At 35.2% G+C, this 27,029-nt stretch overlaps 1 long non-coding RNA gene across 1 annotated transcript; it reads right to left on the reverse strand.

Moving 5' to 3' along the window:
- Nucleotides 1-23,208: 23,208 nt before the first annotated feature.
- LOC137489283 (uncharacterized) lies at nucleotides 23,209-26,056 on the reverse strand. The gene is made up of 6 exons (XR_011008689.2): nucleotides 26,004-26,056; nucleotides 25,577-25,683; nucleotides 24,477-24,603; nucleotides 24,215-24,300; nucleotides 23,854-23,896; nucleotides 23,209-23,756 (listed from the first exon to the last, which is right to left on the reverse strand). It is a non-coding gene; the product is annotated as an uncharacterized lncRNA (long non-coding RNA).
- Nucleotides 26,057-27,029: the final 973 nt, after the last annotated feature.

A 27,029-nucleotide genomic window follows, 5' to 3' on the forward strand; every position in this document is an offset into this window, starting at 1 on the left:
TTATTTATTTATTTATTTATTTATTTATTTATTTATTTATTTATTTATTTATTTATTTATTTATTTATTTATTTATTTATTTATTTATTTTTATTTATTTATTTATTTATTTGTGTCACTTTATTTTAGTTATTATTATTATTATTATTATTATTATTATTGTCATTATTGTTCTTCTTCTTCTTATTATTATTATTAAATTTCATTTTATGTATTTATGTTTTTATTTAATTTTTTATTTGCTTTTTTACTTATTTTTGCTTATGTTTTTTTTACTTTATTTTAGAAATTATAATTATTATTTATGTATTATTAGTATTTCATTTTTATTTTACTTTATTTTAGTAATTATTTATTGTTACTTTTTATTAATTCAATTAATTTCATTTATGTATTTAACTTTATTTTAGTAATTATTACTTATTATTTATTTTTTTACTTCATTTTAATTGATTTATTTAATTTAATTTATTTATTCATTTATCGATTTATTTGTTTTTTTCAGTTTATTGACCAAGTGCTACTGAAAGTTAAACCGAAATTTTACTTGGAATTACAGGAACAAATCTGGGAAAATAAATGTAATTTTCTGTAAATTTGTCTGTTGGTCTTTTAAATTCTTCAAACTTTAAGATTTTTTTATTTAATTTTCAATATAATTTGCTACTTTATTTTTTATTGGTAATGTACTCTAGATTTAAGCAGACAACAAAATGTTTTAACTTATACAGTATATCTTTATTAATTTTATTATTATTATTATTATTATTATTATTATTAACTACATGCTACAGGAAGTGAATTGGTCATTTTAACTGGAATCACATGAAATATTAACAAATTCTGGGAAATTATGATAGCCAGTCTTTTGAACACTTCAAACTTTCTGAGTTTTATTTTATTTTTAAGTTTTATTTCAAGAATTTTTAATTTATTTGTTTTTTTTATATTGTTTGTTTTGACAGAGTTTCTTTTTCACACTTATGCAGACACCAAAATGTTTTAACAGCACAGTATATCTCCAAACACTTTTCATAGTTATAATGACATAATCACACTTTTATTATGTAAACGTTTCAAAAACAGGTGAAATTTTTTTTTTCTTTTATAAGCTCTTTCAGCGTATGTTTTGTTGTGTTTGTCAGCAGTGGATGGTATTAAAACGTCATCATTTTGATGATTTCTATGGTGTTTACAGATGGCAAATGTGTTGAGAATGGAGGGGTCTCCTGCTGCAGAGCTGTGTGTTTTGGCATGTGTTGAGTCTCATATGCATTGCTTCTGCACACACAGTTTGGAGGGTATTTGTAAATCCCCACATTTACAATATATGGAAAATTCCCTCTCTTTCTCTTTTTTTCTTTCCCCCTGCGGCAGCGTCTTCACACCACGGCTTCAGTAAAAGGCCACAAGAAATGATGCGGTTCAGCGGGAGACAAGCGGGCCGGCGAGACGCTGGAATCCCAGGGCACATTCATCACCATTCACTCTTGCGTCCAAAACGCACTGGCTTCACTTTAAAGCCATAACCGGTCCAGTTTAACACACACACGCACACACACACACACACTGTGGATAAAAGCCACCCTTCATGTTCTCTGACTCTAGATCTTAACATGACTGAACAAATAACCCTTGCTTTTTGGGGGGGCGGCAATGTTTTTTTTTTTTTCTTCACTAGATATCTGGACTGCTTTTGTTTTATTTTGCTCAGCATAGTTTTGTAGTTCTTACAGGAAGAGTTTATTGCTCATGGTTTGCAGTGTCTGGGCGGGTGACTGATTTGTGTACAATTTGTACTGCCATTACAAACTTGGGGAGGACATTTTCTTGAGTCATGAGAGCAGTGGTTATGAGCAAAAATAAATACTCATCAATGTTAATGCTCCGCACGTTCAGGAAGGCATTTGCAAATGTGCTTTTTAGCACTTTCTGTGAATAGGACTTAACTCTTTCTTAAAAGTAAATTATCAAAAATGCTCATTTAATTTTCAAAAAAAGTCTAAAAAAGTCTTTTTTGTTTTTGTTTTTTTAAACATTGTATTTAAAGAAGAAAAAATCCTATTGGTCACACTTTATTTTGATGATCCGTTTTGTTGAATTTCAGTTACATTGCATCTAGCCAACTAATTATCATTAGATTATAAGTTGACTTTTAGGTTGGGGTTGGGGTTAGTGTAAGTTGACATGTACTTGCAAAGTCTCTTATCATCAGTCAAATTTCTGTTGAAGGAGCAGTATTAACAGATATATTAAGCAGACAGTCTATTAATGCGCAAATGGACCTTCAAAATAAAGTGTTACCATACTATTTTATTTGAACTGGTAACACTTTCTTTGGCAACATTTTAGTTTAAGGGTGTTTTCTCCTCTGTGGTTCGATTGATTTGGTCAAAGGGCAACAAATGATTTTTCTTTTCTTTTCACACCACACTGATTGCTTTGGTTCGAACCAGTTAAAAAGAACCAAAATGCAGACCTGTGAAAATCCACATCACTCATTGGTCAGATGTTATTGAACGCATTTCAAAAAACTGCTTTTCATTTGGTCAAAATTAACATGAGGGAAAATGCCTCTTCAATAAGGTCTCAATTTGCTTTTTGGTACGCTTTTGGTGCACACTCAATAGCGCTTGCTACACTCACACCTGTCCAAAGAAGCCGCACCAAGAGGGAAAATTAACTCTAGTGTGATTCAACCGAACTAAATAAGGCAGGTGTGAAAACACCCTAGTAACAACTCACACCATTTACTGATGACTTATTATCTGACTGTTAATAAGGCATTTGCAGATGTGCTTTGTAGCACTTTCTGTGAATAAGACTTACATCTCTTTCTTAATAGTACATTTTCAAAAATTTTCAATTCCCAAAAAATTTTTCAATATATATATATATATTTTTTTTAACTAAAGTTAACATTGTCCGTTTATTCATTCATTTGCTTTTCGGCTTAGTCCCTTGATTAATCTGGGGTCGCTACAGCGGAAATGAACCGCCAACTTATCCTGCATATGTTTTACGCAGCAGATGCTCTTCCAGCTGCAACCTATCACTGGAAATTATCCACACACACTCATTTACACAAACACTAAGGACAATTTAGCCTACCCAATTCAACTGGGGAGAACATACAAACTCCACACAGAAATCCCATCTGACCCAGCCGAGTCTCAAACCAGCGACCTTCTTCCTGTGAGGTGAACGTGCTACTCACTGCACCACCATGTCGCCCTAAGTAAAACATTGTATTTACTACTACTACTAATAATAATAATAATAACAATAACAATAATAATAGTAAATACTGTTTTATTTTAACTGGTAACAATTTATTTGATAACATTTTAGTTTAAGGAACAATTCACACCATTTACTGCTGACTTATTACCTGGCTGTTATAAGCAAACTGCTGATTAGCAATTACAAAGTAAGATCTTATTTTACATTCCTAATCCCACCTAATACCTAAATCTAACTACTACATTGCAAACTATTAATAAGCAGTTAATAACTTATTTATTGAGCTAAATGTCTTTGTTAATGTCTTGTTAATAAAATTAATTGTACTGTAGATTCAAATAAAATGTTAGCTTTTATTTTATTGTCCTTGTTTCACGGTCTATGTACTTAATGTAACATTAGCAAAACATATGCATAATTACATGCAACTAAGCTTAACCCATGTTGTTAACCTAACCATATGTATTAATTTAATACTAATTAGAAGTTAAGTTGGGGCTGCACAATACTTGAAAAAAACTACCGTTGTCATATTTTGCTTTGCTGATATACTGTATATTTTGCAATTTGAATGTAATTTCAGAAGATTACTTGAGTAACTCTATTTTGAACGAATGCACAATGTTAGGGGAAAACATCTGCATAAAATATACAAATAAAAAAGCACAGATGAAAACAGAACAAAGACAAAAAAGAAATAAACAGCGCTTCATAGTTTTCAGTGGAGTCTAACTGCACAGAGGTTCAGAAATGCAATAATCAAATGTAAATTAACACCATAGAGTCTTCATTGTAATCTATAATTTAACAATCTTTGTTTAAATCACAAACTTTAGAATGTCTTGTGCTCAAATAGTTTAAATTCACTTAAAATTGCACAGTCAAATGTAAATAAAAATACACCTTAAAATACATTAAAATTTAAATATTTCATTATATCATAACCTATTAGATTAGGACTTAGATTAAGTATTATTAAACCCAACATGACACTGCAAATCCTGCGATGTGACTATTGCACAATTGTACCTTGCGATATCTATGCTGAAATAATATATTGCACAGCCCTAAGTTAAATCACCATAACAAGCACAAAAATAATGATTCTGGCTACAGTTCCTATTAATGGATTTTAAACTTAAATGGAGTTTAAAAATTATATAAATATAAGGTTTTCTAGCAATAATAGTTGTCTAAAAACAAAACAAATTTACAAAACATTACAAACATACTTAAAAAAACATCACAAGAAAATTTGAATACAGCAGAAAAATAGCTCCACATTGAAGCAAGGCATAGTGGTCCAGTTTTGTGAATACAACCAACCACTGGACAGCATCTCACCAGCCAGTGATCAAATATCATTGCCCCCTACATGCTTCATAACACTGACACGTTTATGTGTGTTCCATATAGTACAAGCAGCTGTGGTTATGATGATGGTGATTTATATATAACACATGCCACCTCTCAACTGAGCAGGTCTAAAAATTAGTTTGTTTGTTTTAATGTCTCCAAATAGTCACTAAAGATTCTTACTGAACTGTGTAAGGGCAATATTAACACGTTCATCCATGGTGCTTGAGGTACATAAAGCTGTGGTTATGATGATGATATACGTTTAACAAATAGAGACCTTCTGATTAGGTCTGAAGGAACAATGTTGCATGTTTGTGTACTTGTGACAATGATGATAATAAAGATCTATTCTAGTCTATTATTATATTATATTATATTATATTATATTATATTATATTATATTACACTATATTATGTTATATTATATTATGTTATGTTCACCTGGACCTCATGTCTTTGGACTGTGGGGGAAACCAGAGCACCCGGAGGAAACCCATGCGAAAGCAGGTAGAACATTCAAACTCCAAACAGAAACGCCAACTGAGCCGAGGTTCGAACCAGCGACCCAGCGACCCAGCAACCTTCTTGCTGTGAAGCGACAGCACTACCTACTGCGCCACTGCCTCGCCCTTATATTATATTATATTATATTATATTATATTATATTATATTATATTATATTATATTATATTATATTATATTATATTATATTATAAATATTTTTAGGGTCTCTAAAAAATTACCATATATTCTATTATAGTTTGGACATACTATACATTGTATGTACAGCAGAGGTGGGACCAAGTCATTGTTTGGCAAGTCACAAGTAAGTCTCAATTCATTGCCCTCAAGTCCCGAGTCAAGTCCCGAGTCAAGACAGGCAAGTCCCGAGTCAAGTCCCGAGTCAAAGGCAACAAGTCTCAAGTCAAGTGCAAAGTCCTGCAGTTTGATTTTCGAGTCTTTTCGAGTCTTTTTAACAGAAAAATAAAATATATACAGATTAGGTATGGTTGTAAGATCTGTATTAATTAAACAAACCTTTTTTTATTAAAGAACATTGCTTAGATATATAAAAATACAAATGCAATTTTCTGAAAAAGTACTGAACAGTGCTGCGTCTCGTCTTCACAGCATAATGCACAAGAACGAGTTCCACCAAAAAAAAGACTCCATTTTGCCTCACATCACACAGAAATTGCAGGTCTACTGCTGTCTAATTCATTAAGTTTAGTTGTGCTATGTTATGTCTTCGGTGATCAACTTGTGATTAACCAAAATTACATAACCTCAATGTGGTAGCAGTAGACCAACTCCTGTATATGCTGCAAAGTTAAATTAGAAGAGTGAAATTGGAATTTTGTCAATTGAATCTCGTGTGTGCTAAAGAGACGGAGTTGCAAATCTGTCTAGCAGCAATGTAAAATGGTAGCACATATTGTTAATGAAGTAGGCTACTTCATACAAACAATAAAGTTGTTTTCTTTACATAACGTTGAAGAGCTTTGCTCTCTACCTTGTGTGATGCTTGTGCACGGATTTCCTGTTTGTGGACAAAACTGATTGCGAGTTCTCAAATTTTCTCTCGCTCTCAAATATGCACTGCTTACACACAAATTTTCTTGAGCGCTCTCAGAGATTATATGCAAACTCACAATTTGTGTCGTGTTCCCTCTTCCTTTCATGCTTTTAGATATGATTCATATTGCTGCACTGTTTAATAACAATAACCAAAATACTAAAATAGACTTATATATTAAATGTTTAATCTAATAAACCATAACATTTTTGGTTGTTTTATATGATGAGATATTTTCAGTTTCAAACACTTAAAGACAGAGAATAGACCAGTAGTGCCCCCCTGAAAATTTGCTTAAGGGGGGCCAGAAGAGGCCAGCTACGTCAGTGGCACCAATCAATCCACAATAATTTAGTGGCTGCTATTTATTTATTGAAATATTGCATTGTATTGCATTTATGTAAGTAGATTTAAATAAATAATGTCAACAGCAAAATCATATCGGGTTGGCCACAGGGGTGGCTAGAGTTTACACAGGGGTAACACCCCTTGTAAAGGGGTTTACACCACTATAAGGCACCTCTGGAATAGATGTTGGATGTAAAGAATACATTTTATTTTAAAAGCATTTAAACAAAAACTAATGCAAGCGGAAATGTAACTGTGATAAAAATAAGGAAACACTTGATAAGGTATTATAGCCTACTGTACTATTCACTCTTCAAATAAATCTCACTATCAATCTCATTTTATCATGGCAGCTAAAATAAAGTAAACTAGTGTCTGCTGGCTTCCACTTTGCTGATGAGATAGTGGAGGACATTTTCCATGTCATCCTCTTCATTTTGAGGAAAGCTGTTCCACAGGGCCCCTGAACACGTATATTGGCATGTACTGTGTTTTGAACAGTAGCCTACTACAGTAAAGAACTTCAATTTATCAGTTGTGGTAATACTATAGTTGCTATGGTAACACAAGTGTAATATAAACAAATTACCCAGTGCTGTATTATTTTACAATATAGGGTATTTTATACTACAAATCACTACACTTTACTGTAGTAAAACTACACTTTGTATTATTTTATCTGTTCACTATTGGTAATACTACTGTATTATGAAGCATTAATTAACAAGTCGTAAATAATACTAGCCTAAAACATAAGTATAATACAAGTATACAACAAGTATAATACTCAAAAACACTAGAATTTATTAAAGAATTTACCTTAACCTTTTAGTTTTTTGTGTATTGTTAATAAATAGTAAAGCAAGAAAGAAACCATATCAACATTCTTGGAATAACCCTTTGCTAAGCCTCGCCCTCCTTAGTTACTGTTGCTACGCCTGTCTCTTACAGTGTGTATGCGCTGGTGTCAGACATTCCCAAGGATTTAATTAGTCATTTTTGGCAAACAGGTGAGATATCTGAGAAAGCCAGACAAAAGAGGACTGCAGTATACATTACAGGGGTATATTCACAACATAATAGCAACTGATTAGAAAATAATTTTATCAAAATTGAAGCAAGGTTAGCCTAGCCACCTCATACACTGAACATTCAACAGCATAGTTCATGCACAGCAGGAGAGGTGAAATTATAAAATAATCTAATAACCTAAGAAACTGATGGATTTGTGCCGAATATTAGCATCATTGACCCATAACAGTGGAAGAAAAAAATTGAAATGCACATTAAAGTATAAATAACAGAAGTGAACAAATAGATTTTTCCTACCAGCAAATATTAGTGTATGTATTTATATGCGTTACAATAGCGAGGGTTTAAACTAAGCAGTGCTCACAGGGTTCAACGCTAAGGATTTTTTCTACTGGCCCGATCGGGCCAGTGGTTCTGATTTTTACTTGCCCAGCCCAAATTTTCACTGGCCCCACCAAAAAAAAAAAAAGAAGTTAATCGCTATTTGAATGTGAGTGTGTGTGTGTGTATACACACACACACACACACACACACACACACACACACACACACACACACACACACACACACAGTTGATTTCAGAATTATTAGTCCCCCTAAATTATTAGCACCCCTGTTTATTTTTTTCCCCAATTTCTATTTAACAGAGAACAGATTTTCTCAGCACATTTCTAAACATAATAGTTTTAATAACTCATCTCTAATAACTGATTTATTTTATCTTTGTCATGATGACTGTAAATAATATTTTACTAGATATTCTTCAAGACACTTCTATACAGCTTAAAGTGACATTTAAAGGCTTAACTAGGGTAATTAGGTTAACTAGGCAGGTTAGGGTAATTAGGCTAGTTATTGTATAATGATGGTTTGTTCTGTAGACAGTCTGAAAAACAATTAGCTTAAGAGGCTAATAAATTTTACCTTAAAATGGTTAAAATAATGTTTTTATTCTAGCCAAAATAAAACAAATAAGATTTTGTTCAGAGGAAAAAATATTATCAGACAAAATATCAACATTTCTTTGCTTTGTTAAACATCATTTAGGAAATATTTTAAAAAGAAAAAACAAAAAACAAAAGGGGGCTAATAAATCTGTATATATATTTACGGTAATTTTTAAAATGTTTAAGGAAAACTATTCAGTTCATCAAGGCTTTATTTACAAATGTAAAAAAGGTGTAATTGTTAAATATTTATTAAAATTTTAAATAACTGCTTTGTTATTGTATTTAGTTTCAAATAAAATAATTACTCCAGACATTATTGATTTTATTACTATTACCATTAATAAATATAATAATAATTAATATTAGTGATTTCTGAAGGATCATGTGACTGGAGTAATGAAGCTGAAATCTCATCTTTAAAATCACTGGAATAAATGAATAAATTAAATGATAAACTACTTTTGAACAGTTATTTTATAGTGCAACATTTCACAATTTGTATTTATGATGAAATAATTGCAGCCCTGGTGAGCAGAAGAAGCTTGTTTTAACATATTTAATCACACTGACCCCAAACTTTTGTGCATTGTGTATAGAATATTTTATAAGTGAAAATGTGCACTTTAATTTTAACAACCCACAGACATCGTCACCAAATACAAATCGAGGTCAGACTTTCTCATATATACAGAGCCTCATTTCAATTGTCAGGTTTTGTAGAAATCGATCAATTGAATTAATCAATCTATTAAAGAAACGTTGACTATAATTCTGTATTTTAGGCTTAAATTATAGAGAGACATAGCAGATGAGCCGAGACTGCATCAGATCAATGTAAATCTTTCTTTCGAGCTGTCAGTGCGGAAATGAACAAAACAACAGGCCTAATACAACATAGGCCTATTATACGATTAAAATATGGAAAAATTAACAGATAGTAATTTCGGTCAATTTTCCTGACGGATAAACCGAGATCAGGCTGGACAAACAGCTCTCGGTAATATTTCAGCATGCTTTCACTTTCGCATTTACCGGTAAGAATGACATCTCGCCCTGCTCATCATTCCCTCTTCATATAGCTGTATATATGGCTATTACACGATCATAATACACTGTGATATAGCCTGGGTCGTTTGTTCGTTGCATTGTTTTGTTTTCTCGCTACAATCGATACGCTCAATAGGACAGAGACCGCGTCTCATTCAGGCGATCTTGGACTGATTGATTTGGCGCGGAAGCGAGCGCAACTGCTGGATATATGCTAAAAAAAACGCGCTAACGGGTGAAACGAGACAGATTCCGAAACAAACGTCTATGTGTGAAAGCACCGTAAGATTGTATTTGCACACAATTGACAGACAGTCGCAGCACGCAGCTCTGGCTCGATCTGGCAGGCAAAAAGGCAGCAGCTGACCCGATCGAGCCAGTAACATTTTGTACACTGGCCCGAGTGTCTCGCACGCTGGCCCCGGGCCATCGGGCAGTCCTTATTGTCGAGCCCTGGCTCATAATATCGAGTGGAAAAAAAGAAAAAGACCGCTGGGAAACATAACCTGCTTTTTTTTTTTTTTTTTTTTTTTTTTTTTTTTTTTTTTTAAAGAAACACAGTTTAGATCTGTTTAGGATAAGAGGAGTGTGAGTTATTGCCACCTACCATTGAATGTGAATATCGAAAACAAAACCAACTTAGCTTAACTCCTTTACCGCCCCTCACACAGCTTGATCCACGCTGGCATTTCTCCTCTTGGACTTTGGTTTTGAAAAGGGAAAAAATCCAACCACCCAGTCCAAACTTTTAGGATAGCGGGTGTCAGATTTTCACAATCCAATTGCGCAACGATTTGGCTTGTTTCTCTCGCTCGAAAGCTTGACAGAGCCTCTGCCCGTAGCTACGATTGGTAAGCCGCGATTGGTGGGTGGCGGTTTTTGGGCGTGGCTTAGCGAAGAGTCAGTTTAACAGGAGGATCCCGTGAGAGCAAAAGCACTAAAGGTATGAGACGCCATCGTAAACAAAAGTCAAGCGAACGCAAAGAGACTGAATGCACGAGAGAGAGAGAGAGAGAGAGAGAGAGAGAGAGAGAGAGAGAGGTGTATGTTGTATGTGTGAGAGAGAGAGAGAGAGAGAGGTGTATGTTGTATGTGAGAGAGAGAGAGAGAGAGAGAGAGAGAGAGAGAGAGAGCGAGTATTGGCTCGATCTCAAGTTCAAATTCTCTCTGCGTTCGCTTGACTTTTGTCCACTCCGGCGCCTCATAGTAGTCACGTAGGATACTGTCGAATCAAAACAATCTACCGTGCTTCGATTGGACGTCATGCCGAAAGCGCGCATGCTCACACACACGCGCGCGCGCATGCTGTCACACACACACACATAAACGGGGAGAGAGAGAGAGCGGTCCATGTCAACATACTTTTTTATCTTTGGGCTTTTCTTGGGAAGCAGCAAGTCTTTACAAGTCAATAGGGGCAAGTCCTAGTCAAAGTCCAAGTCATTTATGTTCAAGTCCAAGTCGAGTTGCAAGTCTTTTTATATTTTGTCAAGTCGAGTCTAAAGTCATCAAATTCATGACTCGAGTCTGACTCGAGTCCAAGTCACATGACTCGAGTCCACACCTCTGATGTACAGTATTGGACATTATATTTCACATACTTTGTCTCTTGCTTTAATTAATTGATTGATTGATTGATTGATTGATTGATTGATTGATTGATTGATTGATTGATTGATTGATTGATTGATTGATTGATTGATTGATTGATTGATTGACATAAATATGCAATTTGTCAGACACAAAATCCCAGTATTGATGTTCCTTTTTGTTGTTTATTGTACAAGTATTACCGGTAATAATAATGATGATATACATGGCTACACTACCTAGCAGGTCTGAAATTAGTTTTAAAGATTCTTTATGTATATATATTTTTTCATTTAAATATACAAAAACTACGAGAACAGTTTATTATATTTTGTTGACGTATAGTGTGTACTATACAGCGAGTTAAATAAGTTTTAAACACGTCATGATTATACCTGTTAAATCAATTTCTAAATTGAGCCAGATTTTGGTAATGCTAAACAATCCAAACATACAAATTAAACAAAACCAGTAGGAGACACTGAACTACTCAATTGTATATAATAATTTGTATAAAACCCTTTGTTGATAATGGCAGCTCAAAACACCTCTTGTAACTTTGCTCAGTTTTTATTTCTCTGACTTGTGGCAGCCAATATTCATTTACATTGCCATCTGACGAGGGTTGCTTTCTAACTGCTTTGAGAATTCAGCTGCTGCTTAAGCTTTCCATGCCTTTTTATGCCTCCCTTTTTCATGTTTTCCATACTTTTCCCTATGTTATTTTTTTAAATTTTATTAAACATAATTTAATTTATAAACTGTCACCTCACAAGGTTGCTTCGTAGCTTGATTAATAAAGGGACCCCGGATTATTAAAAGGCAATAAGCTGAAAAGAAAATGAATGAATAAATGAATGAATGAATGAATGAATGAATGAATGAATGAATGAATGAATGAATGAATGAATAAATGAATGAATGAATGAATGAATGAATGAGTAAATGAATGAATCTGGTATTCAAGTCAGCAACACCTTTAGATATGTTTAAACGGTGAGTTGTTCAATAGTTACTTTACCTGATGTAGTTACCCCATTAACCCAATTTATTTTTGAAGAATTAAAAAATATATATTTTGAAGAATGTTCAAATTCAGAGAAATAAGCCTCATGTTAACTACTGAGAAAACCTGTGTCACTATGCTAATACTGTCTTCACCCTCAATTTCAGGTTCAGGTTTATAGAAAACAGAGAAAAACCATTACGCTAAAATATGTTGTGCATTCTATGACACGGCACAGAGCAGCGATATAAAATAAACCTAAAATGCAATTATGATAAAACAGAGTTTCTTCAACTTTTGTGCTGCATTGTACTCTTCTCTCATCTGCAATTGCATCAGCAGTCTCGTTTTGCTTTGATGGCTTTCAGCCTTAATCTGCTTCAATCTTTCATGATAATAAATTTTGAATAATTTAGCTCATTCATGAACATGATTTTGTCAGGAGTCCCATAGGATGTAATGAAAACCACAGCTCTCATGATTCCACACTACACACACTAGTCCTATACATTCTAATTTAATCTGTACCCTTTATTGGCAAAAAAAGAATAGTGTGCATTTCAAAAAGTCAAAGAAAGGCCTTATTATCATCAGCTTTTTGAAGAGAACTTCTGGGTAACATTTGACATTTCACGCACATCTTGTGATAAAATTTGTGTTTAATTTAAAGTAGAACTGCCAAAAAGTTACTGTTTTCATTAAGATTTTATAGTCTCATAGATGAGCAGCTCTCACATTTGGCATATTTCTGCTAAAAACAGATATAACACCCCCTCTGTATGATCGTTGGACCTACAGTATACTTTGCAAAGAATAAAATCTTTTTGGAAGTAAACCTTGTAAGACTTTGTCTCTTGATCAGTAAGAGTCTCTTTACTTAAACTTGCCACAACATCAATCAAAAACAGATAGCCCTGACCAACTTTCACTCCAATATTTGTTGGTACTTGCTAACCATTATCTCTGTTAAAAAAATTTATAAGCAGAAAAGTCATGTTTATTTAAGTCCTTCTTTGAGTTCTTTGAAATTTTGAACCAGCTCTAAAATGAAACGTCCTCAATACCCAAGTTGTAGCCTCGCCTCAATCTGGCATTATCAATTGAGTCAGTGTTCCCAATTGTACCCCTTAGCCCTTCCCCTTCCCCAAAGCCCTCATTTTACGCATTTACGTGAAAGGGTAGGGGTGTCCCAATTCTCTTTAGCTTGTAGATGTAGAGCTAAGGGACTAGATACTCATTGAAACTGACACTTAGCCTCTTTGTCAGAACAACTGACTCCCATGCGGAAGGTCGCCGGTTCGATACCAACTCGCAATGAGTTGGGTGGTGTAGGACCAGCGAGGTTACATTTACATAGATGAATATGGCCACGGTGTGAAAACACAACACAGTTATGAGCTTATTGCCACATTATATCGTTATGATAACATGAAATCAGTGCAATTTGTGATTTCCTGAAGGTAATTACCAAAAAATAACGCAACTGGAATAACTACAGCAGTCATGATTGTCAATGTCATATGAAGTAAGAGATCGCGATGACATATGGTGACATGTGCAAGTGTTGTAGTGGTGTCTGATTCCTTAGGAATTAATTTAATTGGTATTGGGCCTTAAATCTCAATCAAACAGAGAAATGTTTTGATAACACCACAGACTTGAGTGCTACAAGAACACGTTCTTAAGCATATATGACTTTTCCACGCAGGCCCTGAACATGAGGCAGTAATGCCACTCTCACACCCTCCAGCACTTAAACCTCATTCCAGCAGCCTACGTTCATAAGCCACAACACAGACATGATGGACAGGGCGAGGGGAACGCGGAGGGGGCGGCAGGGGATAATGCTTAATCTGCAGTCTCTAGTGCCCCCCGCTCCAGCTGGCACTGCACAGGGCTGGCATGACAGAATGTGACAGAAGATCCGGAGGCGAGGGACTGGGGGAATCCCGTAACAATAATGCGGATGGTGAGGCTAAGGCCCAGATTAAATCAGAGCCATCGCCCACCTGCCAATAGAAAATTACAGGGCATAGCCACACACTCTCGCTCTCTTTTTCCATCTGGGCTTAAATCCATGTGCTGCTAAAGCTGGCTACACTGCAACTTCCAGTCATAGATGTTTAGTGCCTCTGGACTTGCCGTCGGACAGCATTGGAGTTTTTTGGGTTTGTTAATTCCTTGGGCGGCTATAAAGATGCTAAAAAGCAGCTGTTGCAGTGTCAGACCAGAGGGCGCAAAAAAAGCGCAGTTAGCATTGAAATATAACTGTCGTTTCTTCATACAATATCCCAGCAGAGTTTCACGGCCGTGAGTATTTCAATTACCCGCAATCAGCCCGTGATCAGAGACGTATTAACTATCTGATTTATTTTTTCAAAGCACTTGCCAAAGAGAATCTAGCATTTGTTTTCCTGAAGTGCTACGCTAACTCCGGAGGCATGCTGCAGTCTCTCTACATGATCTCTGATTTGCCTAAATGAGGTTTGTTGAGATTTACTGTGGGTGATTATAATGATGGTTTGTGTCATATTGCAGCAATCAGAAGGGGGAAGCTTGGCCTGGGAGTCGACGGTGTCAGAATAGGGCAGTGGATAGAGCCTGATTTTAGCCAGAGCTCCAATGCACCAAAGAGAGGCCCCTTTGCTAACAATGTACAATCAAAGAACGGGTTCCTTAAGCCAATCACCCTCCCCATGAGGCTGACGAGCAGGGTCGCCATGTTTAGACAGAGACTGGCTATGCGAGAAGCTCAAATTAAAGTTTTATATCAAATCGCCGGAGGCCATACAGTTGCGCAAATTCACATGTTGTATCCACCTTCATGAACCGTGGGCGGGTTCTAATTCAATTTACACTGTCATTGCATTACATTACATCATCTTCTGCAAGATTTTGAGAAGAAATTAAGGTTTTAAGTAGCCTGCCTTTTATAGGTTGATCCTAATGTTCTTTTTATTCGGTATTCCTGCTCTTTGAAACATCAGTCTGTGTCAATATACGCTGATGGCTGGAATATTTACATGTTTATACTCAGAATTTCCATCTGTTGTTTCTGGAACAATCAGAATGGCTCAGACAGAGAGAGAGACGGAGGGAATTGCTGTAACTTGTGCTTAGCTTGGGTTTTTTGTGATTGGAGGCTGGTCTTGATTATCCTCAGCTCGGGTGAAAAAAAAATTGTTTTGCTTTTCTTCAAGGCCTTGTTGCTGTTGTGTTGGGCCCACTGGATCTGTGGTACCCTTCAAAGTGCCTGTTTTCAACTGTCAGTGGTCTGTTTTCACTGAGGTTCACTCAGCATGGGGATATTAGCACAGTGAGGGTTTACACCAGCCTGCTAACACAACACACTCATCCAACGAAGGCTGGCGGTCATGTTCGCTCTTTTAGATGTTATTGTATGGGTGGTTCACTTTATTCACAAACACACTTACTGTAACAAACAAACAGACAGACATCTGTGCTGTTCCATTTTTGACAATAGTAAATACTTCAAATGTAATTCAATAAAACTTTTATATATTTGGAGTTTCTTAAGCGGCGGCACGTTATCTAAGTTGTTAGCACCAGTTTAAATTCCAGCTGCACCAGAAGGGCTTTCTGTTAGAATTTTGCACGTTTTGCCAGTGTTTATGTGGGTTTCCTCTGGGTGCTCCAGTGTGGTGAACAGAATAAACTAAATTGGATATTGTTTGTAAATAGGGGAGTATGTGGCAGCTGGAAGGGCATGCACTGTGTAAAGTAATTGCCAGAGTAATTGGCCGTTAATTCCATTGTAGCACATTTATGACCAGCAATTAATTTAATAAATATAATTAATCATTATATTTAATATTTAAATAACTTATTTAATCATATATTAAATGTGAAGCAACAACTACCGTAACTCTTGTTTCTCGCAATTATTACTAAGGTTAGTTAAATTAATTAAATAACATATAAAAATGTAATATACATGCTTTAGTGTTTAAATTATTTGCTTTAACTGATTATTTTATTGGGGCATCATGGTGGTGCAGTGGGTGGCACAATCCCCTACAGCAAGAAGGGTGCTGGTTTGAGCCCCGGCTGGGTCAGTTGGCATTTCTGTGTCAAGTTTGCATGTTCTCCCCATGTTTGCGTGGGTTTCCTCCGGTTTCCCCTACAGTCCAAAGACAAGCGGTACAGTTGAACTTAATAAGCTATATTGGCCATAGTGTATGAGAGTGTATGTTAGAGTGTATGGATTTTTCCCAGTGTTGGGTTGTGGCTGGAAGGGCATTCGCTGCATAAAACATGTGCTGGATAAGTTGGAAATTCATTCATTTGTGGTGAATAAAGGGACTAAACTGAAAAGAAAATTAATGAAAGAGGGATTATTTTATTTATAATTTTAAGATATCTTATAGAATTGTATTTATGTATTAAATATGATTTCATTTATTATTAATTTTTAAATTAATTTTTAAATTTCATTTAATCAGTGTTTTGTGAGTATCACTGTAAATAATTAACTGAGTTAATTACAGTAATGACACAGTAATATAAATTCAGCCAGTTTGTGATAAAGATTACAGCATTCCTGTACAAATGGTTAAGGTTTCTTGTGTTATTTGTTTGTTTGTTTATTTATTTATTTACTGTATGTATTTATTTATTTATTTGTTTGATTGTTTATTAATTTTTTTGCCTCAATGCGAGTTGATTTAATTATCTATACAGTGTGTACTATTTTTCCTAACATGTTTATGAATCATTTTGAGATTTAAACTGTCTGTACTGATTAACATATATGTGTATTTGTAATAAAGGACAACACAGAGGACCGTAAAGGGTCCTCTGATCTGTAAAGTATGAGTAAATATAATAGTTAAGTGTTAGTTATTAGCTTAAGCATGTTATTGGGACGTTATTCTAAAGTTGCAACTATTCCTCATTTACTAACAATTAATAAATGAAGACTAGCTGCAACTTTAGAATAACGTCCCAATAACATATATACACTATTAACTGATACGTAACGAGCCTTTATTAAGTAATTTACTAACAGCTTGTTCATGATCTCTTAATAATTTATTAGGTATAGGTATAAATCATTAAAATACAGTTTCAGAATTCATTTACAACTTTTTAACTAACTGTTTGTAAGTTATCTATTAGCCATCTAAAAGGCACAGTTATAAATAATTAACAAACTATTAACTTTTATTTAACAAGTCATTTATAACTCAATAACTAACAGTTTATTAATGGTCTATTAACTAGTTATAACGGATAGTTACTCCAAAGTAACAATTTTAGTATTTTCAATTCTTTCTGCAATTTTCCTCTGAAAAAAAACTTTAGTTTAACTATTCACTAACTGTAACTATAATATTAATATAGGGACTAAGCTGAAAAAAATGAATGAATGAATGAATGAATGAATGAATGAATGAATGAATGAATATTTCATTATGTGTGTATTAGGAATTTCCATCGCAGAATGCCATTAAAAACTATTCAGACCCATTTCAAATCTCGATTTTTTTTACAACGTTTTATAAAATACCAAGGCAAAAGTTTGTTCATTTGTCATCAATGAAAATGTCCCAGACAAAAATATTTGACACAAAAATCCCTCCAACTACTTCCAGATAGATGAGGTGTCGTAAACAATACCTCAAGGTGTGAGACTTTGTGCACACGTGAGCAGCTTACAAGATACGTATCTTCAGGCAAGATACGCTAGTGCTAATATCCCATGCAAGTGTTCCCAAAAAATAACAAATGGACCCTGTCCCATTTAAGAACGGAATCAAAATATTAGTTTTTTCTTTCTTTGGTGGAAAGTAAAGAGTAGTCTCTGGGGGTCTTGAATGGCTGCAGTAAGAGAGGTGATATTGATGGCTAAGAGGGGAAAGAGGCCAGATGAAAGTGCTGCCACGGTCCCTTAAGATGGAGCTTGAGACATGGACTGGAGCGGTCGGTCTGGGGCGGCTTAGGTTTCCCTCCGGGCCGGAAGTGGCGCTTTTCCCCTGGCGAGAAGCTTTTCCTGCAAAATAAAGAAATCATTACTAAGATGACAGCTCCTCCACCAGCCCGGGTCTCTGGAGACCACAGCTCCAAGAACTGCCACTACTGATTAGGGAGCGTTGCGTTGGGCCAACATCACCTCTAGCCGAAAATAAACACCATAGTATGTCTCTCAATACCTTTTTTCAATTCTCTTCCATGTACTTTTGTACATGTTCTCAACCCAACTACACCAACACATCCGGGCAGTGAAGTAGAATGGGTGGTGTAGTGGAGGGTATATGCAGGTATATCTACACCTTTATCAGTCAGCATTATGTATACTTGCTTTTCATAGCCTCTGATTGCACATCCTTCAGTAGTGTTCTGTGGATATTTTAAGGCTTTGTTCATTTAGAACAGATAATTTTTTTCCCCTCATTCTCTTCCATGTACATTTCTCAGCCCAATTACACCATCACATCCAGCCGGTGAAGTGGAATGAGTGGTGTAGTGGAGGGTAAATGCAGGTATATCTACTTCTATATCAGCCAGCATTGTGTATACCTGCTTCTCATGGCCTCTGATTTTCCATCAATCAGTAGTGTTCTGTGTGTATTTTAAGGTTCCGTTAACTTAGAACAGAAAACAGCAGCATTTAGACTTATATATTTGACTGTCTCTTCCTCCTAAATTTTACATTTAGCTTCAATTATTATGAAATAATTTTCGAATTTCTAATAAAGTCTATTTTTTATCTTTTTTGTGTTTACTCAATTGCACAAATTTTTTTATTTTCTGTACTATTCGTTATTTCAGTAATAAAGAAAATAGTTTGGCATCTGTCTCAATGTTCTGGTCAACTAAAAAGACATCAAATTATTTAAAGCACTAATATAAAAAGCAATGTCACTTGGCAGGAAAAGGTTTTGAGGCATGTTGTTTATTCTTCTCTCATGAATTTCTGCTAAATATTAGGCATACACATATTTAAGATAGATAATTAATTATTTGTGAACTCTGTAATTGTAATATTTCAGTGAATTTCTCACATTAATATGATAAAAATACATGCATTCTTTTTTTTTTAAACATGCCAAGTGGTATTGGGTTTGTGTTTAGCATCTTGAGCTAAACCACAAAATGGTGGAAAATGTCAACTCTGTTATTGTCAAATAACATTCATTAGAAACAGAATCAAATATTAAGCATCTTGCATTATTGAACTGCCACTTACTTGACAGATTTATGTATTTTTACTTTTAGGTGGTTTGTGTATGTTTAATGTTTGGTAAAATAATTTCTAATAGTATATTTAGTAATTTTTTAACTCATTACACTGTCTTGTTTCAAGAGGTGGATTTAGAGGTTTTTGCAAAAAAATTAAGAATTTAGCTGGTTTTGACACAAAAATCTACATTTTTAAATTGAAAGAATTGTCTAAATTGACATTTTCATTATTTATAAAATGAAACTTCTTAACCTAATTATAGGAGCCTGATAGAAAATGCTCATTTAAAAAAAAAAAAAAAAGTCTAATGGATTTAAAGGGTTTTGCATCTGAACTCTTCAAATATTGTACCCTTTCCTATTTATTTATACCTATTCATTAAAGGTGTTATTGTGTTCATGTGTGATTGTAATTAACAAACAGCATTTCACTTCCTAGGTAACTGCACAGAAACAATCAAATAAAAGAAGATACAGATACTCTCACACTATAAAAATAAAAACTCTGATTTTATTAATTTATTATTATTTATTAATGTATTATTATTTATTATAATTTTATTAGTTTTATTAATTTATTATTATTTATTGATTTTTAAGCTGAATCAAAAAATTATGAGTCCATTAAACTTATTTTATGTTAAACTGACTTGAACAGTTTGCATAACTTGTAAAATTAAGTTAGAACATGATTAACTTAGTTTAATAAGTTACAATGCCCTAAAAACATATGCTTTCTGTCAGGGTTTCAGGGAGGATGAGGGAGCGAGGACTCAAATGCAACAGAAGATGGCATTTATTAATAAAAATAAAACAAAAAGGACAACAAAAACCACCCCGAGGGGGAAAAACATAACTATAAAACAAACACTCAAACAGGACTGGATCTCACAGGACATGGAAATAACGATGACGAACTGGCACAAGACAGAAAACATGAGGGAATGATAAAGCAAAAGTAAATTGACACAAACAGGTAAACATGACAATCTAATAATGAGTTAACAAGGAGGGTGGGACTAGACAATAGATGGGAGAGCGCATGACACAGAGACAAGACAAGCCATGCGCTCACGTAAAACAGGACAAGAACATGCAGCCAATGAGAGAACTCATTAACCGCATGTTCATGACAACACAAGCACAACACTGAAGCACACGACAAAAGCATGTGACCACAATGTAAACACATAGCCACGTGCTTTGACAACAGTCGCAAGACACTAGCTTACGATGAATTAAAACACTCACCGTGCGCTCACACATGCAGCGTGCATGCTTCATCCCAGCGGCGACCAAAACCGAAACCAACTAGACTGAGAGGCTGGGAATGAAACACCATGCTGCAGACAGACGAAAACACAAACACGAGTACAAGAGCACACAGAGACAGAAACAGGACAAGACAGCTAGTGCCCGGGCTCTGCCACCAAAACAAGAAATTTACAAGACCAGAGTGGCAGAACCCTGACACTATCAGGACTAATTGAACATTCAATGTTTTACAGTGCAGTTCATCTTAGACTTGCACACATTGTTACATTGGTCATTCACCTTGTGCAAAATCTGCAACCATTATGTGGTCGCACAATAATCCAAATTCAGTGAAGTCAAGCAGCAGTGGTTAAATGACTGTGTGTAAGCACTACTGGCCCATTATGGCGTGAAATGAGCTCTTATCTCATGTATAAACACATCGCATTCATCCCATGCTTTAAAAAAAGAAATTGCAGACATATAAGACCATTTCCACTTTATCCACACATCAAGCACCACTACATCACTGTGGGTGACCTTACTTGGGGTGACATCTGATCTCTAAATAATTAGGCAAATGATCAGGTCTCAATGGCGTTGACTCTGCGATGGTGGCGTGTGGCGAGCCGGCCGCGTCTCATTCCTGCTGGGTAAAATCTGACTGATTTCAGGCCAGCGTCACTCTCCAACAACTCCTTCCCAAATCATCTGCACAGTCTGCCAGACGAGCACCGCCAAAGAGCCTGTGGACTTTAGAGAGCTTTACGTCTCCTCTCTGGAAAAAATCATCAGAGATTGGCCAGAGATCACAAGTTGACCCGGGAGTAGTGATTACCATAGAGAATAGACGGTCTGAATCTGATCCCGGACTCTAGTCTGGGTTTAAGGGCTCCTGGAGAGATGAATTGTTGATGCCCTTCAAGACAATAATGTCGTCCTTATATTTTACTGTCTTAGGAATGGATTCTCCTCAATCAAAAGGGCGCATTGTTACAGATTGCTCGCTGATATCCTAGACAAAAAGTTGCATAGTTTTGAATATTGGTGACTTGGGTTACCAAAGCAGTGTATCACTCAAATGTTGCAATCATTTATACGCCTACAGTTTACTGACTATGCACACACACTTACACACACATGTTTGTTTTTGTGAATTGTGGGGACATTCCATAGGTTTCCATTCTGTTTAAAACTGTATAAACTGTATTTTTTATTGCCCTACCTCAACCTCAGAGGAAACTGTGTATGTTTTTACTTAATGAAAATAACAAACAACTCCTTTTTGTATGATTTATAAGCCATTTTAAAAATGTGGAAAATGTCCTCATATGTCACCTTCTGTTTGTAATACCTGTGTCATACCAATGTCATTATACAAATTTGTCTTCCAATATGTCACAAACACACAGAAATGCGTAACACTTGGTACCACATTATTTGATATTCTTTAGAATAATATCTTTTTACACTTGTGTTTTAAATGTTTAATATCTGATAACACTTTATTTTCTTGGCCTCCGAGCTGACATTTTACTATTTTATTAACACTTGTAAAGTACTGTACATGACCTTATTTTATGTCCCTAAAAAACTTATTAATAAGCAGCAAATTATTACCTTATTCAATCAAAAGTCATAATGGATTATTAATAGAGAGATTTGTACCTTGACATAAAATGTGACCATTACTACTCACCCTAACCCTCATTTAACGGTCTATGAATACTCTACTGCAATTAAGATGGCATGTAGATGCAAAGTTTTACTGTCAATAAAATATATTTTTTTAAAGGGACCATCTAAAAAAGTGTAATCATTACTAATGGAAATAAAACTACTGGTATGTTTTGAATTATATTGCTTTAGCGATATACTATTGCAAAAGCCCACAGTTATAAATGCCTAATTTATTTATTTATTTATTTTTTTTGTTTATTATATCGTAATATGTTTTAAGAGTCATTCTTCGACCTCAGTCAGGCTTAGTGTGAAACAAGTGTGATTTGACTTTTTTCAATTTTTATGCAAAGCAATTATTTGGCTTTATCCCTTGAGGCAGGGCAGTATCATGCTGGTCACGGGAAAGGTTTAATTTTTTATTGTGATTTGTTTGATGTTTTTATTGTTTTTCTTTTTCTCATATATATATATATATATATATATATATATATATATATATATATATATATATATATATATATATATATATATATATACACAACAGTTCTGTCTGGTGCTCGAATCTGATTCTGTTTTAAAATTAATTAATAAACAGTTTGACAGTTTGACAAATATTGCAGCTGCTGGACAACATAATGTACTTTGAAGCTTTTTACACAGCAAAATATGGGGTCCCAAAACAACTCTATGGGTGTTAATTTCAACCCTTTGAAAGTGTCTCATGGGGTCCACTCAAAACAGAGTTAAATCAACACTTGCAAAAGGGTTGGCACATTGACACCGAAGTAAGGGTTAATTTTAACTCTGGGCAGAGTTAAAATATGTAACTATATTTAACACCGCCTGGTGTAATATATTGTTATTTTATTCAACTCTCTTGAGTGTAAATATGGTAAAAAGGTCAAATAGACTGTAAATTACAAAATAAAAAACATTTTATTTGAAAACATTCACCACTTCAACAATTCATTCAGTTTTTAAAATGCAACAATGTCAAATATGCTTTAAATGTTTTATTATTACAGATAGTATCAACAAAATATGTATGATCAGTGCTCAAAAAGGCTGTTTCAGTCCTTTGGTCCAAACTTGATGTTTCATCAGAGCCATTTGAAAGTTCAATATATCGTCACTCATAGTTTTCTTCTGAATGCATAGTTTTCTTCTGAAATTACAGTTTAAACAACTTGGCGTGCAAATCTTTCACTTCTGGTGTTTCCTTGGTCCTCCATATCAAACACAGCAGTTTAAATAAAGGTACAAATGCTGTAAACTTGTGTGAAAACAAACTGGAGCTAGGAAATCTCATCAAGCATGTCCTGTGAATGAAGTGCTTCCCAGCCACAGGATGACCTTTTTATCCATGACGATGTAGTAGCTACTGATCGCTCGTCTGGTGGTTCCTGATGCACTGATATACTGTAGGGTGATGCTCATCTAAGAACTCTTCAAGACTCCAGCATGACTAAGAAAAATGTTTGAAAACAAATTGCAATCAAATTCTTTGATATATTTAAAAGAACATTTAAAGTAAATGAAACATTCAAGAAATTTAAACTCACCTTTTGAAAATCTACATGATGATCCACAACTTGACTCTCCCAGCTGGTTGAGGTGACAGGATATGGAAAAGTAGAAAAAACACATACATCACTGTTGGATCTCCAAAAACAATTAGGTTAACCACTATGACTAGAACTAGAAAAACAGGCAGCTGTCTGTCTAGAATCCTGAATTTAACACAACAATTGGAGCAAAATTTAGAGGAGCTTAAAATCTTTTATATCATTTAGTGATGCTGACATCCCCAAAATATTGGCCACAGTGTAAAAAATATTCATAAACTTACAGTTTTCTGTAAGCGTGTGAGTGCATGTGTGTGTGCGCGTGTGTGTGTGTGTTTGTGCGTGCGTGTTTCTTTACCAGATTACACTTGTTAGGCCCTTTCAGGTCCAGTATTGACGCCACCTTTCCTGGAGTCTAGCAGATGTTTCAGGTCCAAATATAATCTAAAATATTAGAATAAGCAGAAGAGGAAACGTGCAAAGCAAAGAGCAAAACATTATTTAAGTAACAGTTCACCCACAATACAAAACTTATCACCTTCATGTCATTTGTTATTCTCTAATGCTCTAATACCCTCTTAGCTTATTGTGAAACAAATACAGAACTTTATCAAACATACCTTCATTATTATCACCACATATGACCAAGAAGGTGTGCTTGGTCATTTCACCAACTCTGGAAATACACCATCCGTCTCTAATCAGCCACCGTCACAGGGTCTTGTGTTATTGTATAGAGAACTGTGGCTGTTAAAAAACAACAACACATTAGTATCTAACACATATGCATAACCTTCAGATAAAAAAGAGAGATTAACATCACAAAGTATGCCTCACACTTTTTCAGATATCTTTTGATTCAGATGTTGATTATTGATAATAAATCTAAAAATCAAACCTGTACCATAATTAGGCTGCTCAAATATGAAAATGTTGATTAACTTTACAGACAGGTGGCTGTTTACAACGCACTAAATTGTATTTAATAAAACGGAAATGTTGTGTACAGTACATGCTAAGTTTAGCCTATAGTTTTAAGCACAATATCATGTGGGAGAAAAAGCTTGACTAAGATGTTCCTGACTACAGAAATAGCCTAACTTACTAACGTCAGACATCCCGAGTTGGGAAAAGTCATTTTCGGGGGATACAGAGTTGATTTGCGGGAGGTAGCGTGAGAGATTAGTACCTAAAGAGCAATGAGATGAGTCGCGCGCGACGTACCTGAAGAGCGGTGGGGGTGACTTGCGCGCGACGTACCTGAAGAGCTGGGAGGGATGCGGTGGAGAGGGGTGTGCAAAGTGTTTAATGACCGGGCGGGAGACGCGCGATTTCCGGGAGATTATCATTCATTTGCGGGCATCTACTTGGGCATCTGGGAGTCTCTGTGCATTTGCGGGATAACGTTAACGTTAGTCCCGCAACTTCCGGGAGACTTCTGTAACGTCAAATGTCTGATAAAGTGCAAACGCGGTCATTTAAAGACATAATGTTAACATTCCGACTCTAATGGTTGTCAACACTTAATATATTTCAAGCGTAACTGTTACGTTATCACACGAGTCTATGGACTAACGTTAACGGTATATGGACGGCCACGAATGAACCAGTTTAAAAGGGCCACGGTGTTTAAAATAACCAAATTAACGTACACGAATAACAAACAATCATATGTTTCAGTCAGGAAGCCTTTTAGAAGTAGGCATGTTCATTTACTCACCAGATATGTTTTAGAAACTCTCCAGAGCTCATGGAAACCGTCCTGTGTTGCCGTTAGCATCCGGGCAGAGTAGGCTAGGCTGCTCCGGGGATTCCCTCGCTAGTTTGCTTCGAATTAAAGGAGAAGTGACGATTTTATTTTACAGATGGGTAACAACGCACAAAATGGCATTAAGTGTGACAGAAATGTGTTGAACATGTACATTTGATGTTTTTATGCACTATGTATGCGTGAGCATATATAAAAACATTCTTGAAAAGAAGTGAATAGTAATGCAGTTAAGCTAGATACACAAACGACCATGAATGAACCGCAGAAGTTTAAAATTGTCACTCCATTCTAAAGTTATTAACTTAACAATATGTTTACAACTGTATTTCCTTAAAGAAAGTCAGTAAAATACCAACATTTAGGTAGTTTGACTCACCAGTTGCTGTTCTAAACCTCAGATGGAAAATGGCGTCTGGAAAATTCTTCAGTGACTGGGGCTGCATGAATTCCCGGATGTTGGAAATAACACCACCAAGTGTAGAAAAGATAACTCCTTGATTTCGCACTGAATAAAATCAATTTTAACTCTTATTATATTCATTTATCAAAATCTAACTCTTTAACGTCAACACTTTGCTCTGAAATGCTTCAACACCGAGAATTTAACTCTGATGAATTTGCTGTGTAGGCGAAAACGTAGTTATTCAGTTTCCAACTACGCAGTTTATTTATGAGGATATTTTAAGTTTATAATTTCTGAGATAAAAAGAATCTGCATTCATCAGCCTGTCATTGAGCATAGCAAAGATGGTTGATGTTGTCCATCCAAAAGATGACGACAGAGACCGCATAATAAGCCCTTAGAGTAGAAAAGCTTGGTGTACTTTCAAACTACAGCTGATCAAATCATTATAAAACTGGTGAGTGACATTCTAATCTGCCATAGACCTGTTGTATAAGCACAATATCACACGAGTAGCTGTGTGATATGGCTGTAAATCGTCACTGGTGGGACACTAAGGCACTGCTACTCACACTGCTATTGCGATTTATATATATAAATAATTTCTATGGTGGCCAAGAAGTAAGCAGCCAGATTTGTCCATTTTTGGTAGTGTCCCGGCAGATTTTCGTTGTGGTCTGTGCTATTTGCAGTACTTCTCTGTATTTGCATGTGTTGTGTGGCGGAAAAACACACAATAACATTCACACAAACTTGAACATTGCATGCTGTTGAGTGTGTAGTAAATTTTAAGCCACAAATGAGTAATCTCCAAAGCAGCTTTCTTTTGATAAATGTACTTAATTTGCATGAATTTGTGTGGCATGAGTAAAATCTGTTTGAGAAATTTACCCTCTCTCTCATGAAACTTCTCAGATGGCCTGTATACCTGCTGAAATGACTGGATTTGTAAATGTAACTGCACCTTCATTTGTCTCAGAAACATATTTGAGTTTTGGG

This window comes from Danio rerio, chromosome 24, assembly GCF_049306965.1.
Source record: "Danio rerio strain Tuebingen ecotype United States chromosome 24, GRCz12tu, whole genome shotgun sequence".
Classification (NCBI taxonomy): domain Eukaryota; kingdom Metazoa; phylum Chordata; class Actinopteri; order Cypriniformes; family Danionidae; genus Danio; species Danio rerio.